The sequence below is a fragment of the Cryptomeria japonica genome, chromosome 4, assembly GCF_030272615.1.
Source record: "Cryptomeria japonica chromosome 4, Sugi_1.0, whole genome shotgun sequence".
NCBI classification, from domain to species: Eukaryota; Viridiplantae; Streptophyta; class Pinopsida; order Cupressales; family Cupressaceae; genus Cryptomeria; species Cryptomeria japonica.
This window is the reverse complement of record NC_081408.1, coordinates 169,233,102-169,251,201: the sequence shown is the minus strand read 5'-3', so window position 1 is coordinate 169,251,201 and position 18,100 is coordinate 169,233,102. Positions and strand designations below refer to the sequence as shown.

The following is an 18,100-nucleotide window of genomic DNA, read 5'->3' as shown; positions in this document are numbered from 1 at the left end:
TTGTATGTAGTATGTTGTATGTTATAAGTGATCTCCTCTTCAATGGTTGAATCCCTGTCTTGAATGCAACACTTAGCCTTGAATGGAGACTTAGAAGGAATGCTTGAATGCTTGAATGTTTGAGTATAGTTTCCACGCTTGTACACATATCCTCCTCATGCCAAATGAGAGAGAAAAATGTAGTTTATATACTTGCCAATAAGGGTTAATAGACTGATTCTCCTGACCTTAGGCCGACCAGGAAAGTTAATTTCCAATTTGCAAACAAAAAGACCCGAAGTCTCATAGGAGACTGGGCCCAAAATAGGCAGCGCTCTGGTCCCACCTCCCGGGACAGCAAGGTGCAAAGGAGGTTCAGGCCAGGGTGCTTGAAAAATGCAGTTTTTAGTGTCGTGAGCAAGTTTCGGGGTCTCCATTCAGGTTGCGTGTTGCGTCGCCATCATGAAGACCGAAATGCAGTCGAAATTGCAAGTGTCGCAATTTTAGGACGCTACAGGTATAGTAATCGGATGCTAGAAAGTGGTTCAGAGACTGACTCACATGAATGGGAATTTGATTCCATTTAGCTTAACACTTCAGATGAGGTAGACACATCAATACCTCCACCCCGCAAAGACATCCCTATTTACGGAGAAGCACAGATAAAGACTTCTTGGGTTCCTGAGCTAGAAACATCTTCCACAGACCCTACGTCTCATCCTACGCCTGATTCTGACAGGGAGAGTACCATCAACGACCTTCACCATAACGTCTTAACCCTCATTGATACCTCTAATGAACTTAACCTAATCGATGAAGTAATGCCCATTATCCATCCTAAACTCATCGAATGGAACCAACCAAATCCCCCATGTCTTGACCTCTTCCAAAACGATGAGGCCATCATTGACTTTTTGGAATTAAGGGATAACCTACCAAGCGGGGATCACAAAGCTGGATTTGCCATAGAACTAAATAGCGCAGCATACTTCGGGGCAGATGTCAAACCTTTCGACTGCAAAAATATAACAATAAAACATGGATCTTCCAGTGAAAACCACACCGTGGCACTGTTTGATTCAACAAAAGTAAAAAGAAAGAGCGTATCCAACGATGAAAACCTCTCTGAGGTGCCTGAGGATGAAGGGTTTGACATTCTACCTGCTAGTACACAACAGGAACAATGAACGATTCTCATCGAGGAAACCAAAGAATACAATGTGGGGACTCCTGAAAATCCTCACCTCATACATCTGGCATCTCTTCTCACTCCAGAAGAACAACCTAAATTTATAGAGTTCTTTCAAAAGCGTCAGATCAACTTTGCATGGTCATATGCAGACATGCCTGGGCTTGATCCTGATTTAGTCATGCATCACCTCACCATAGCAGAAGGAGCCAAACCTGTCAAGCAGAAGCTTCGTAAGATGCATCTTCAAATTGCAGTGCTAGTCAAAACAGAACTCAAGAAACTCGTAGATGTTGGTTTCATTAGACCAATTGATTATGCAGATTGGATCTCCAACATTGTGCCTGTCGGCAAACCCAATGGGGGTATCCGCATTTGTACTGACTTCAGAGATTTGAATAAGGCATGTCCTAAGGATGACTTCCCCCTACCAAATATCGACATCATAGTGGATCTGACAGCAGGACATGCCATGCTTTCACTCATGGATGGCTTTTCAGGATATAATCAAATAAAGATCACACCAGAAGACCAACATAAGACAGCCTTCACATGTCCATGGGGCACATATTGCTGGAATGTAATGCCTTTTGGCCTCAAGAATGCAGGAGCGACCTATCAAATAGCAATGACCACCATCTTCCATGACATGATGCATACTATGATGAAAGATTATGTTGATGACTTACTAGCAAAATCACTCACTCGAAAAGGTCATCTCGACATATTAGATAAAATATTTAATAGACTGGAACAATACCATGTTCGACTCAACCCAAAGAAATGTGTCTTTGGAGTAACCTCCGGGAAGCTTCTAGGATACATTGTCTCAAGCAAAGGTATTGAGGTCGATCCAGCCAAGGTAAAAGCAATCATGGAGATGCCACCACCAAAGAACATCAGTCAGCTAAGGACATTACAAGGATGACTACAATCCATCCAAAGATTCATTGCACAACTGGTAGATAAGTGTCATCCTTTTACACACCTGTTACACAAGAACATCCGCTTTCAATGGGATGCCAAATGCCAGCACGCATTTCAGACGCTTAAAGACTATCTCATGAATCCACCATTGTTGATCCCACCAAATCCAAGTCGACCTCTGTTACTCTATATATCAGCAAAAAGTATAGCATTGGGTGTACTACTGGCACAGCATAATGTAGAAGGAAAAGAGTGTGTTGTTTACTACATCTCTCGCACACTGGTTGGCTATGAACTCAATTACACACCTATTGAGGGAGCTTGCCTAGCAGTAGTCTTGGCAGCCACTAAACTGGGGCACTATCGGTTAACACACAAGGTACAACTCATTGCAAAGATTGATCCACTCAAGTATTTACTTAGCAAAGCAGCATTGACAGGCCGCTTGGCCAAATGGGTGATGATTTTGAGTGAATTTGACATCGAGTATGTGGACCGTAAAGTTATCAAAGGTCAAGTTATTGCAGATCAGTTGGCTGATGCACCACTCATAGGTGATCATCCTCTCATTTCCAATTTTCCAAACGAAGAGATATTCATGATCACAACAAAACAACCATGGAAGCTATACTTTGATGGTTTATACACTAGACATGGCTCGGGGGCAGGCATTCTGTACCTCAAGGTGACAGCATCCCAAAGTCTTACAGGCTCACATTTCCATGCACCAACAACATAGCGGAGTATGAGGCCTTGATCACAGGACTCAAGCTAGCCGTACAATGGAAATTACAATAACTACAAGTATATGGCGACTCACAACTGGTCATTCGACAAGCAACTGATGAATATTAGACCAAGGATGATAAACTCATGTCATATAAGAAAATGGTGGACAATCTAAAAGAATCATTTACTACAATTACCTTTGAGCAGATACCAAGAGATCAGAATCGAGCTGCTGACACCATGGCTACCATCGCATCTCTCCTAGATCTTCCACAGAATTTAACATGCTATGAATTCTTGGTAGAACAGCTTTGGATCCCCGCTTATGATATCCCCAAATCCAAGATGATATGTCACCTTGTCGGTTCTGAATCCCCATGGTACGGATAATTCTACACCTATCTTCGTGATCACACACTCCCTCCCGACCAATCAAATAACCAACAAAAAACCTTCATTCGCTAAACTGCTCGATATACCATTATTGTTGAAACCCTATACTGATGCAGTCTTGATGGTACTCTCCTTCAATGTCTGGAACAAGATGAGATAACAAAGGCCTTGGAAGAGGTACATGAAGGAATTTGTGGAACCCATGCAAGTGGTTCATCACTAGCCAAGAAACTCTTGCGCAATGGATACTATTGGCCATCTATGGAAAGGACTCCTACTACTTCGTTAGAAAGTGCAAGAAATGCCAAGTTCATGGAGACCTGATACATGCACCAGCATAGGAACTACAACCAATCACGACACCATGGCCTTTTTGTCAATGGGGCCTTGACCTTGTGGGTAAAATCCATCCATCTTCATCCAATGGCCACAAATTCATTATTACCGCCACCGAATATTTCACAAAGTGGATCGAAGCTGTTCCACTTACCTAAGTTACCAACAAGCAAATCGCCTCATTCATCCTTAATTACATCATCTGTCGGTATGGTGTACCCATGTCCATCATCACAGATAATGGTCTTCCTTTCAAAAATCAGGATGTCCGTGAACTCTGCGAAAAATTTCACATCCAACACCACTTTTCCACTCCCTATTACCCACAAGGCAATGGTCAGGCCTAAGCATCAAATAAAAGCATACTGAGGATCCTAAAGAAGACAGTCAATAATGTCAATCGTGATTGGCACGTTCAATTGAATCCGGCACTATGGGCATATCGAACTAGCATTCAAACCCCTACAGGCCCAACTCCCTACTCATTGGTCTATGGTGCAGAAGCTATTTTACCTATTGAGGTCGAAATCCCATCACTACGGGTTTCCTTGCACAATCTCATCGATGATGAAGCATACAGAGTATCCCGTCTCCAAGACTTAGAGCTACTTGATGAAAAACGACAAGCTGCATACAATCACCTCAAGGCCTATCAGCAGCGCATGAGCAAAAGTTATCATCATCGAGTTAGATTTCATACATTTGAGGTAGGTGATCTTGTTCTCCAAGAGAATCCTCGCAACCAACCAAACAGAAAACATCAGGGCAAGTTTGAATCAAATTGGCTGGGCCCATATGTTGTCATTGCTGTATTTGGGTCCGGAGTATATCAGTTGGCTACTTAAGAAGGAGAACCACTAGCAGATCCAATCAACAACATGCACCTCAAACGGTTTTACACATAAGCTGCACAGAGCATCAGGCTCCCATGTATATTGGCAAAAATACAAAAAAAAAACATCCAGATAAATGACCTGAAGAAAATACAAAAACATCAAAAGAGTAAAGAAAAATCATGCATCCAAATGGTGAACAAACACTCCGGTGGCACCTTGGGTAAGTATGATGGTGAAAACCTAGCAAACAGGCGTCACTCATAAAAGGCTATGGCTTCATTGTCTTTCAAACTTGTTGCGATCACATCTACTTCATACATACATCCATCCATCCATCTAAACCATGGCTTGTTATTTGATCTGTAATCAAAGAAAGTACTTCATGTGTCTTGCATCCTGCTTTTTCATGGTCCTGCCTATACTGGGGGCAATGCACTTAACCTATCGATGGAAGTGGATTTTTGCATTACTTGTGATTCGTGGAGTTCTTGATTCAAAACTGTCTCACAAAATCCAAAAACAATCAAAACAATCACCAAAATATCAAAAACATTGGAAATCAAATCAACAAAATCCAAAAACATCAAAAAACATCAAAAATCAATCAAAAACATGGCAACACATTGTACATACTCATCCACATAGATACCAAACAAAACATTGTGATATACTCCACAAAATGACCACTTGCCCTATCAACCAAAACAATTGACATCAACAATCAAACTGTCTTCAACAAGGATGCATCCTTCCTTACCAAAACAAAGACAAAAATGACGTTTTTCTTTGACAAGAAAATTATGTTAAGCTATCAAATACTTGGTTGATTTGTGAGTAATTCATTCATTTATCTATATCAGGATCTTTCAGCATTATTTTGTATCATCTACACATTATTTCTGATGAAGTTTTGGGGCATGTACTAATGGTGTCTACGTGGGAAGTTCACTAAGTTACGTGATCATATGCAAAAATTCAAGTCATAGATCACTATGGCTTGCTGACTACAGCGTATACCTCGACCATATGAGCATGAACCATTACCAAGGATCCATATTCTTTATTCTTTATGTATATACTGTTTGTTTGCAAGTACAATGCTCTTTCTTTGGTTCCTCCTACCTCATCCAAACTGAATAAAGGTTTTATCTCTTATTACAGTATGCACTTGTCTCAGGATATGATCAGCCTAAGATCAAGGAGGACGATCCAAGTCATGCATGAAAGGAGATAATCCTTGTCTATTCCGCAAGCAATACTCAGGTCAACTTGATCCATTATATCAAGTTGCTTGTATTAACTTGCTATATCAAATCCATGTAAGAAATACTCTGGTCATCTTGAATCTTTATGTCAAGTTGCTTGTATTTTCTTACAACATTTTAAAGCTCAATGATGAAAATAGAGCACTATGGATCGTCATCTCATCTCATCTGTATATATTGCATTTCGTTGCATTCCACCCATCCATACATTCATAATAGCTGCATATTATGCATACATAGTCATAATAATGCATACTCTATTTTACTCATCTTCTTCCATGGGACTCGGTCCTAGTCCTCCATATCTTCTATCTAACATCGAATCCCCCCTCACCCTCCCTATCTTGAGCATCAACATCATCCTAATCCCTTCATCGCTTCTCATCCTCACTCATCCACAAAATTAAGCCAATTACTCTATCTACACAGATACATTGACTCCCACACACCTAGACTATCAACAAATACTCTGATCAAGTATCTTCGGGTCTCAACAGGTAATCGATCATGGTAATCCTAGACTACATCAAGCATTTATCATAATGACCTAGTCTCAACGGGGCTGCCATGATTCCCCACAACCATCCATCACACGCACACACTATCAATTGATCAACCAATCAAACACAATCCAACGGACAATTACATCAATTGTCTACGTCTCAACAAGTATTTTGCTTCATATACCTTGACTTCATTGGGCAATTACATCAATTGTCTAAGTCACATCAGGTCACTTTGATTCACTTACTCAGACTTTATCATATCCAAGCGACCAATTGACATCAACTGTCACGCTTTGCCTTGACGGGGGCAATTAAACCGATTGCACCAGATTGTCCAACCAATTTTGATCAATTGTATAGCATCAATCCAAACCCCACACTACATCTGCTATGTATCTCTTGCATGACCTCAGGGTACTCGTTGGCTTGTTGTTTCTTCATATTCACTCCATTTTTCCCATTCTTTCATCATTAGTTCTAATTTCTTCTATTCTACCTCCCCTCCACTTTTCATTCTTTTTCGAGAGATCGCCCGATTTTTCAAACAAAAAAAATTTGGCCCATCTCTCGAGGGGGCATACCACCCATTAAATTTACATTTTATGGGGCATTTCTTCACACCTATTTTTCTTTCTTTGAAACGACACGATAAACCGCACCATCTCAAAAAGGGGCAAATGTAGTCACATAAATCTATCCACTTAATTAAATAAATATTTAGTATTTATTTGATTATTTAACCATCAATCAATAATTAATTAAATTAATATATTTAATTAATTCATCTTAACCCTCTTCTCTTATGAATTAAATAAATTATTCAATTTATTTGATTTAATTCACTTAACAAATTCAGACCATTAATTAAATAAATAAATCATATTTATTTAATTAAATATTCTCTCACATTTAAATAAATTAATATTTATTTAAATCCCCCAAAATCCCACCTCTCACATTTAAATAAATAAATCATTTATTTAAATCACCTTTATCCTCCACCCACTTGTATTTTCTTACAAATGCAAGTTGCACAACTATTTTAAATAAAAAAATTATTTATTTAAAATCCTATTTATCCTCACCCACTTGAAACCTTTAATGGTTTCCCTTAAAGTCTTCAAACTTAATGGCTTCCTTCTAGAGTCTTCTCAAACCTTTAATGGTTTCCCTTAAAGTCTTCAAACTTAATGGCTTCCCTTAAAGTCTTCTTAAGACTTTAATGGTTTCCCTTAAAGTCTTCAAATTTAATGGCTTCCTTCTAGAGTCTTCTCAAACCTTTAATGGTTTCCCTTAAAGTCTTCAAGCATTTAATGTTTTATCTTCCTTTTTCTCATTTAAATAAATTAATATTTATTTGAATATTTACCCAAATGCAAATTACACCATTTAATTGAAATAAATGATTTTATTTTAATTGAAAATACCAAAATTCCTCCCACTTGCATTTTCCTACAAAATCCACTTGCATGCCTAAACCCCTTCTAGATTCTTCTAAACCCTTCCTAATTAACCTAATCCATCCCCTAAATATTGTCACATTCCTAAGCAAATTGGAGTCACTTCTCAAAGACTCCAAAGTCTTTTAAAAACAATTAATGCTTTGTGTGTTCAACAAATTAACTTCTAAAGTCTTCCAAACCACTTATGGCTCTTACATGACCATTAATGGTTAATTCCACTTGCACCCATGGTTAAGGACTTTGACCCTTAACTTAACCCTCATGTAACCCATGTGTCTCTTCAAAGCATTTATTTCTTTGACTAGGGTAACCATCATGTCCCCTCAAGCATTTAATGCTCCTTATCTCTCCTCTCAAGCCTCCTCATGGTGACACTTGTCAACATGGGATTGGGTTGAAAGTCTCACATGGATCTCAAACCATTCAATCCTGACCCTTGTTGAGATTGCTCAATCTCAACCATCCATTGCTCCATTTTTCCTATAAATAGAGACCATTTCTTCATAATCCAAATCCTAGAAAACTTGTATGCATTTAACCTATAGGCATTTTAGAGAGCATTTAGCATAGCAAACTAATATCTTGTTATTTTGGTTAAAATCAATCATTTTAATAGCATCTAGTGTTTTAGCTTTTCATTTTACATTTGGAGCAAAATACTCAAATCTCAATCCTCCATAAGCATCCATAGTGCAAAAAGCTGTTGAGAGCTACACTATTTTGGAACTTGGAGAGGAGAGGAACAAAGAAGGCAAGAGCATGTTAAGAGACATTTGGAGATGCCTCGTCATATTTGCTTATTTAGTTAAATATTATTTCATGTTCTTAGTATCTCTTTTGATATGCCTGTTTAGATTAGCTTTTGGTTAACTAACACTAACGATTTCTTGTGTCTTGTGTTGTTTGTCATTTGCTAACCTTGTCCATTTTGCAGAGCATCAATGTCTACTTTTTTATATATAAACAAATGGAAGTATAACTCAAGTGACCCATTGAGTATAGTTCAACTATAATCAACATAAGATAGAAATCAAAATAGTACTTTGTATATTCATAGATGCATAATGACAATAACATAAATATATTCCCAAAAATAGTATTAGTCATTACAAGCACATGAAGCTTCGTTATATAGAGCTCATGAAAGTCTAAATTATTCAACTACCTAAGTGATTAACTCCTTAGATCTAGGAAGGAGATTTAAAACCATAAAGATTAACAACCATGAGAGATAGTCCCAGTAGGACTGTATAACATTAATAGTTAAAATATATCTGTCATCTTGTATACATGATAACAAGAGGAATAAATAGTTTGTTATGAACAATCAAACTCCATGGAACAAGTCTTCACCATCTTCATATCTTGATAGGGTAGTAGGAACAATTCACTCCATTGGATCAATTCAACTCTACTTCCTTGCATGGCTATAGGACTTTTGACAATATGAAGCTACATGAGATAAGCCAGTTTACTATGCCTAGATGCTACAAAAGATAGTTAGTATGAAAATGATCACATTTATCAAATCTACAAATATTATCATCACATTAACTCTCATAATTGGCCACATAATCATATTATCAAATTATGTATATAAGCATGAAAGTATGGCATGTATGTCTTATAGTTTACCATAACACCAAGTTTTAAAGCACCAAAGACACAATTAAGTACACACAAAGTCATGTAAAAACTATATAAAGAGACCATTAAACCACCCCATCAGTCGCAATGGATAGTGTCTCTACACAAGATATTCCCAATAATTGCAATTGATGTAGCACTATTGTAGTTAATTCCAAACAAGCAACTCTTCTCAACAATCACATGTTCTTTGCATTTGTCATATTGTCCCCAATTGACATTTCTTGGTGGATTGGGATTTTGCATTGGCTTTATGTATGCTATTTATATTTGCTAGAAATTTTCTAAAGCCTTTTTACCAAATCTATTTTCTACTTTTTCAAAAAAAAGTTACTTTTTTCTTGTGCCTTACATTTTCCATTCCAAATAGTGACTTTGAATTGTAGCCTTGCATTTTAATAATTAACAATGAATGTCCTCACTTCGTCCAAATCATCTATTTAGTGTAGGTTTTCCATTTACATGAACTTATATTCAATCATGCTTGCTTTCTTTCAAAATGGCATCTCATTTACACATTCACAGTCATAAAGTTAATTAAATTTCAACTTTTAGGATCATATAATGGTGAAAAAAAAATACATCTAATTTTTTTCATTCCATGTAATTTTGTATCATTAAAAAAGTCTTGTATACAAATTATATAAATTTGGTGTAGTAATAGTATGCAAACAACTCATAAAATAAATTAAGAATAATAGTTAGGTCTCTCTCTCTCTCTCTCTCTCTCTCTCTCTCTCTCTCTCTCTCTCTCTCTCTCTCTCTCTCTCTCTCTCTCTCTCTCTCTCTATGTGTGTGTGTGTCTTTCTAAAGATAGGTATGCTAGTTTATCTTAATTTATAAAAAAAAAATGTTGTCTTTATTGCACTTCATTAATTATTTTATAAAGTTGATGATTTATTTTTAATTTTATTAAATTTTTAATCGAATTAGATGGTGACACTAATAGCTTACATATTTGATAGATAAGTAGGAGATATTTTTCACAAGAAGTCAAATTATAGCTTCTAGATTCGATTGTGTGAATTGTAGACCAAAAACCACTTAAATAGCATAGGGGAGGGGGTGGAAAGGAGGGGAGAGAAAGGCACAAGAATTTTTAGATTTAAAAATAATAAAATAGTCAAATTAAAAGAAAGAAAAGGAAAAATAAATAATAAATATAAGAAGAATGAATATTTAATTAAAAGGTAAAATAATATTAAAGAACCTACATACAAGCATACAACCAAAGAAATAAATAAATAAATAAAAGAAATATAAATAGATATTAACAAAAGAATAAAAAATACAAAGAAAAAAAAATGTGACGAGACCAAATCCAAAAGGACAACAAAACCAAATAAGAAAATAATACGAAAAAGAATTTAAAAAAATAAAAAACGATTAGAAACAAATTAAAGAATAAATAAATAAAAGAAAAGAACAAATAATGATATTGCTATAAAGATTTAGTTGTGTAGCTTTGAGTCAAACTTATTGACCCATGTTTCATGAGTAGTTTTTTGCCTTATGAACCATTTATTATAGAGCCCCTTCTCTCAATGAACAACTCATGTGTAGCGGGATGGAGAAGTCTATAACCTTTGACATCATTTGGATACCCAACAAATATGCAAGGCTTACTTTGCGGATCCATAGCCTTGCGTTTCTATGTTGGAATGTGGGCCCATGTAAGAGAACCAAACACTCTGAAGTGCTTAACTGCAAGTTTCTGACCAGTCCAAGTTTGAAAAGGAGTTACCCCCTTTATAGCTTTATGAGGAACTTCGTTCTGGATATAACATGCACAATTGATGGCCTCTACCCAATAACCCACTTAGGAAATTACAAAATAGTGGTTATGAGATGTGGCACAACAAGCCAAAAGAGGTTGTATAACTCAACTACCCATGTGAGGTGGAGAGTTACACATGTAGCTGAAATATTTCACCATGTGTCCTCATATAAACTACTCTTATTAACTTAAACAAGCTTAAATAATATATGTGTAGGAAAAATAAATACCCCCTAACATAAAGAAAATAAAAAACCTACACTAACAAATATAAGAAGAATGAATATTTAATCAAAAGGTAAAATAATATTAAAGAACCTACATACAAGCATACAACCAAAGAAAAAAATAAATAAATAAATGAAATATTAATAGATATTAACAAAAGAATAAAAAATACAAAGAAACAAAAATGTGACAAGACCAAATCCAAAAGAACAATAAAACCAAATTAAAAAATAATACTAAAAAGAATTAAAAAAAATTTAAAAACTATTAGAAACAAATTAAAGAAAAAATAAATAAAAGAAAAGAACAAATAATGATATTGCTATAAAGATTTAGTTGTGTAGTTTTCGAGTCAAACTTGTTGACCAATGTTCCATGAGTAGTATTATGTGTTATGAACCATTTATTATAGAGCCCCTTTACCTCATCAATTGACAAGTAAGAGATATTCTCCACAAGAAGCCAAATTATGATATTTACTATGTAATTTTGAAGTCAAACTCATTGACCCATGTTTCAAGGTTCAAACATGAATCAATGAATTTGGCTCGAAAACTACACAACTAAATCCTCACATCAATATCAAAAATAGCTGGCATATCATTGATCAAGAATAATACCCTTTGATGTGATATTATCATGAAATTTATCAAAAGTACTTGCAAGCATTCCTATTTTGAAACGTTAGGCCGACCTTCAACATGGTGCTATCATAAAAGCTTCCAACTATTTCTATTGAGTTCCTATTTGTATAGGTTGCTTAAAATTGACAGTACGTCCAGTGGATACTACAACCCCTAGTAAATACTTATCCGCTAATATATTGATTGTTCACAGTTAGAGCGGATCCCACATGTAAAAAGTTGCCACGAGACTGAAAATTTCAATAAAAAATCCGCCAACTAAATCATTCAAAGCACGGAAAACGCTTCGAAATGGGCCGAGCTCCATCATTTGAACAATAATTTATACGTCCTAATTGTTCAACAAGGTTTATTCTTTACTTTTTAGGATTGCATCATTCAACTTGCAACCATAATGTGATGCCATGTGAAAACAAAAAAGTGCCAAAGGTGAAAAATGGGCATTCAAAGCTGAAAGGGATGTGAATGAAAGACCTGCAATCGGTACACAAAGTGGGCCAGTCACTGACAGATGATACTTGCCCTTCAAGGTTACTATGGAGAAAGTTCTGATGGCCTTCCCTAGAGAGCAATTAATGGATTTAGCAAGTGTGCAAATGGGTTCTCTTGTTTACTTTGCTTGACCCGTAAATCACTCTCAAATTGTGGAAAATTGTGGCCGGAATATGTTTCTTCCAGGTAATGAAGATTGAAGGAAAGAGATATGAATCTTCCCTGTGTTGACTGTAAATGGAAGCCATAAATTCCCAGCATTCAGAAGAATGGAACACAAGTTCAGGATAGCAAGGTTTTCCACAGATCTTGTCCAGTATAGTAGAAGAATTATAATTCTTCATAAGTTGTCTTAGTCTGCTTCTACTATGAAGGTTTGGATTTTTATTCTATTGACATTGAAGTTCAATTTGTTTACTTTTGGTCTGAGGCTAATGTAAAGTTTTTGTTATTGCAGAGGATTGTAGTGTTTTCTGTAGAGATATATTGCTGCAAATGCAAGCAGACTATCTTGAAGGCCACTGCAGAAATAGACGGTATGCACTTCAATCTTCAAACATACAATTTCTCAGACATGCTGGAGAATTGTATTGTTTTTACTGTTCATGTGATTTGAGCTTCTGATTTTGACTCTGTATTTGTTTTTCTCATCAATGATTTGAATCATTCTCCATTCCATCTGATAATGAATCATAGAATCGCTGATGAAAAAAAAAGCACACACAGTTAAAACCAAAAGCTTAAACTAAATTTTATTGTTGAATGACTAATTTATATGTTATACATTTTACAGGTATTGACTCTATACAAGTGGATAGCTCTAAGAACACTGTGACTGTCACTGGGGAAGCAGATCCTGTGAAAATAGCCAAGCAACTAAGAAAGTCCAAGAAGCATGCAAAACTTTTGACTGTTAAAGCTGCTGGCTAAAAACAGAGGAGGTCCAAAACAACCATCTGATCCATTTTATCTCAATAATGGAGATGCAATAGTTTTCAATTTTGTTGAGAGTGTGCTACAATGTAATCTGTAATTAGGACAAGGTAGAAAGAGAAACAGTTGATTTCAGCTATCTGGTCTTTTCGAGGTCACAGATATTGTTGTTTTAATAATATTCTTAAATCAATTCAGGCAATGAATTTGGGCTTGCTCCATTAAGCTATTTTCTTTGTTTTCATATTTTCTTACCTTGTTCAATTAGGAAAAGTGAGTTTCTGCCATGAACTCTTTTTGGGGTTTAATTTTGTGTAATAATCATTCCAATATTCAGTTCGTATGGGTAGGTGAGTTGGTTTGGGTGGTGGGTTTGTTCCCATCGGTCTTGGGTTCAACTCCCTCTCACATTTAAGAGGGAGGACTGGTTGCAGGCTCTGGATTCTCTTCCTAGGGGACTAGTCTCTCTCTCCCTAGGGGACTAGTCTCGCGTAGTCTCTCTCTAGGGGACTAGTCTGGCCTCAGTTCACCCTGCGTAGGGGACTAATCTGGCCTCAGTTCACCCCAGGACGTGGTACTAAAAAAAAATAATCATTCCAGTATTCTTAAGAATTCTAAGATTTTTATGATCATGAGATAGTGTAGAATGCAACAATACATTCATAAGATAATCATTGTAATTTTCCTTTATCAATAATAAATATATGTATTGTAAGTGGTTTTTTTTTTCCTGTAGTAATAGATATCAAGTATTGTATAATCAGTAGTTATTGAGTTTTAAAATTTTATTAGATTATATTTTTACAGAGTTATGAAAGAGAGTTTTAGGAGAGGGTTTTGAAAGGATTCTGAAATCTTACACTTGTCTGAAACTCAAAAAAGGTCTGACAAAACAAAAAACTCACATCAGAAAGATAGAAAAAACCATTACAATCATTAAGATTTGTATCCGAAACTTTCCAAAAAACTGTTGAATTTGAACCAAAGACTAACTTGTATCTGTTTGAATTAATACATAAAGTCATTATAATTGTTTTGTTATAACTAATAATTTGTGTATATATGATTGTATGTGGATGTAATATTTCTATATTTTTAAGTGGATTCTAATATGGTCAGGGAATATATATTTATTTCATAGGAAACTGGTCTCTCTAATTATTAGTGTTGGAAGGTCTTATATTGGGCAGAACTTGATTCTTGGTGGACTCATTTTAAACTATTATGAATTTGTGTTGTAAACCCTTCTTTTTGGGGGTATAATTTTATGTGTAATAATTATTCTACTGTTCTTAAGAATCTCAAGAATGTTATGATCATGGGTTAGTGTGGGAATATATTATTGCATCCTTCTCTTATTAATAATATATACACATGTTATTCTATTGTAAGTTTCTCTTAGTAGTAATGGATATCAAGTGTTGCAAAGTCTAGCTCTTGACTTTCTGTTTTTTATTAGATAAACATTTTTTACAAAGCTATGAATTGAAAGATGAGACTACTTCTTGACTTTCTGTTTTTTATTAGATAAACATTTTTCACAAAGCTATGAATTGGAAGATGGTTTCAGGGAGGGTTTTGGAAGAGCCTTGAAATCTTACACATACGTCTAAAACCCAAAAATAACCTCACTAAAAAAATTTTAAAAAAATTAAAAAAAGTTCACATCAAAAAGATGGAAATAATCATTATAATCATGAAGGTTTGAATCCACCTGGCCAAAGAACTTTGAATTCAAATCAAAGACTAACCCACATGGGAAATAATCCTACCTTTGTTCCAAAAGATCTAGACTCAACCAAAGGACAATTCATAGTTGTATTTGTGGGAGGGAATATATTAATACAGAAATTGTTAAAATTGTTTTGGTATAACTTATAATTTGTCTATCTATAATTTTGTATTTGTAGTCACATAAATCTGTCCATTTTAATTAAATGAATATTTCGTATTTATTTGATTAAAAAATCCACTAGCCATCAATTAATTAAATTAATATTTAATTAATTCATCCCCAAAACACTCTTCTATTAATTAAATAAATTATTCAATTTATTTTAATTCATTCATTAAATCCAATCCCAATCAATTAAATAAATAAAATCTATTTATTTAATTAAAATCCCCTTTTCTTCTTTTAAATAAATTAAATAAAACATTTATTTAAATCATTATCCCCACCCCACTTGCATTTTCCTAAAAATGCAACTTGCACACATTTATTGAAATAAATGAATTTTTATTTTAATAAAATCCTATTTTCCCTCACCCACCAAATCCACTTGCAAAAATCTAATCCCCTTCTAGATTCTTCTAACCCCTTCCTAATTAGCCTAATCCATCCCCTAATTATTGTCACATTCCTAAGCAAAATGGAGTCACTTTTCAAAGACCCCAAAGTCTTTGATAACCATTAAAGGCTTTCAACCTTCAACCACTAAATGGCTCAAAGTCTTTGAAAACCATTAAAGGCTTCCAACTTTCAACCACTTAATCCCCAAAAGTCTCCAATAACCATTAATGGTTAATTCAACCCTCCCACATGGTTAAAACATTTGTTTTGACTCAACCTCTACCCAACGCAAGGGTCTCATCAAGCCTTCAATGCTTTGACCATGATTATCTCTTAATCATTTGCACAAAGGTTTATCCTTGGATTAACTCCTAATCCAATGGGTAATCCTAATTTAGGTTTGACCCTTAGCCTTTAGATAACCATGAGGTCTTCTCAGGCCTTTAATGCCTCCAACCTCTTCTCTCAACCCAATCATATGTTGACATTTGTCACCATTTCATTGGTGCAAATTGTGCACATGGATTCCCAACTTTCAAGCTTGACCCTTGATTAAACCTTTCAATCCTGACCATCCATTCCTATAAATAGAGCCCATTCCTTCATAATCCAGATCCTGAAAACTTGTATGCATCTAAGCTATAGACATTTTAGAGAGCATTTTAGCATAAACAATCTAACATTTTGTCTTTTGGTTAAAACATATCATTTTAGCATTAGTATTAGCTTTTCATTTCATATTTGGAGCTATACTACAATCTCAATCCTCCATAAGCATCCATAGTGCAAAAAGCTGCTGAGAGCTACACTATTTTGGAACTTGGAGAGGAGAGGAACAAGGGAGAAGGAGCTAATATCATGCTAAGAGATAGTTGGAGATGTCTCATTGTCTTTACTTCTTTAGTTAAATTCATTAGCATGTTTTTAGTGTCTCTCTTGGAATGCCTTCATATGTTTTAGTTTTTGATTGACTAACGCTAATGCTTTGTGTGTTTTTGTGTTGTTTGATCTTAGACTAAACATTGTGTGCCATTTAGGAGGGCATCATTTGGTGAACCCGATGTGAATCGAACACGCAACCTTCTGATCATGTTTTTGAAATTAACATTTTTTCTTGTTGAAACTGACACACAGGTCGCGCTTCGGCGCTATTGAACGCGTTCTAGCGCTATTGCAACATTTTATTTTAGCGCTATTGTCAATATAATAGCGCTAATGAAAACGTTTTAGTGCTAGTAATTCCATTCTAGCGCTTTCGTCACAATTCTAGCGCTATTGAAACTATTCCAGCACTTTTGACCTTTCGGACTTTCCTATTGTTTCAGCGCTACTGTGTAAAATAGCGCTTCTGCAACGCAGACTAGCGCTATTGTGTAAATTAGTGCTTTTGTCTAAAAAAAAGCAAAATAGCGCTATTGTGATAGAGTGTTGTCCAATTCGCTTTGTAACCAAAAATTAGAATTTAGGCTTGTGTAAGCCCACACTAACATTTGACCATTGATTGTGTGCAGGTTCTAATATTTGTTGTGTGCAGGGGAAGGAGTTAGTAGATGCTTTAAAATCTTTCTTTTTACTTTCTTTCCAAAGTTGGTTAAAAAGAATCCATTTTTCCTTCTTGCACAAGTTAAAAATCAACCTCACATTTTACTTTGGAGTGCATAAAATGAACCCAAAAACTTGTTTTTAGTGCTTAAAAAGAACATTCATCTTTCTTTTATTGCAAAGTAAAAAGAACAACAAATTTTGCTTTCATTACAAGTTAGGGATACATTTTGTTTTGGTGCTTAAAATCAACAAAACAAATTTTCTTTCTTGCATCAAACTTAAAAATCACAATCCACACTTCAAATTTTTGGTGCAGTAAAAAGAACAATCCACTTGTCTTGATTTTTTTTGCAAAAACAAATTTTCCTTCAAGCAAAACGTGTTTTTCATTAAGTTGACCAGGATTTCTAAATTTTAGATTACAAAACACATTGCCTTTGAAGTTAAAAAGAACACCATGACTGTTGGAGCAACATCTCCAAATAGTTAGATCATCTTTGCAAATGTTGGACTAAAAAGAACAAGTGTTTTACGTATTTGGCACGCTTGTGCAAAAAGTCAGTCAAGTGGACCTACTTCTAACACACACTATCCTCTCCCTTGGCTCTTGTGGTCCTAGGTGCAAGAGAAAAGTGTTAGTAACACTCAAAATTTTATCTTTTTAAGAGAGGCCTGCCAAGGGATCGATACTCTTGGGAACGACCTCGAGCGGTAAATCCTTTGAGCCGCAATAGAAATCAGGTGAGAGCGAAAGCTGTAGCCTTGGGTATAGCTGTTCCTACAGTGTAACTGGCCGAAAGGACAACTGGGCCCCACCACCAGTTACAAGGCTCTTAAGTGAGTCACTGCAGAATGAACTTATGTCCAAAGCCATCGAACATGACTAAACACCTTTAAGTAGTAGCCCACCCGTTCTAT

General features: G+C 35.4%; 1 long non-coding RNA gene across 1 annotated transcript; it reads left to right on the top strand.

Moving 5' to 3' along the window:
* Positions 1-12,475: 12,475 nt before the first annotated feature.
* On the top strand, positions 12,476-13,573 carry LOC131874750 (uncharacterized). Its single transcript, XR_009372130.1, has 3 exons — positions 12,476-12,785; positions 12,869-12,947; positions 13,205-13,573. It is a non-coding gene; the product is annotated as an uncharacterized LOC131874750 (long non-coding RNA).
* The last annotated feature ends 4,527 nt before the right edge of the window (positions 13,574-18,100 follow it).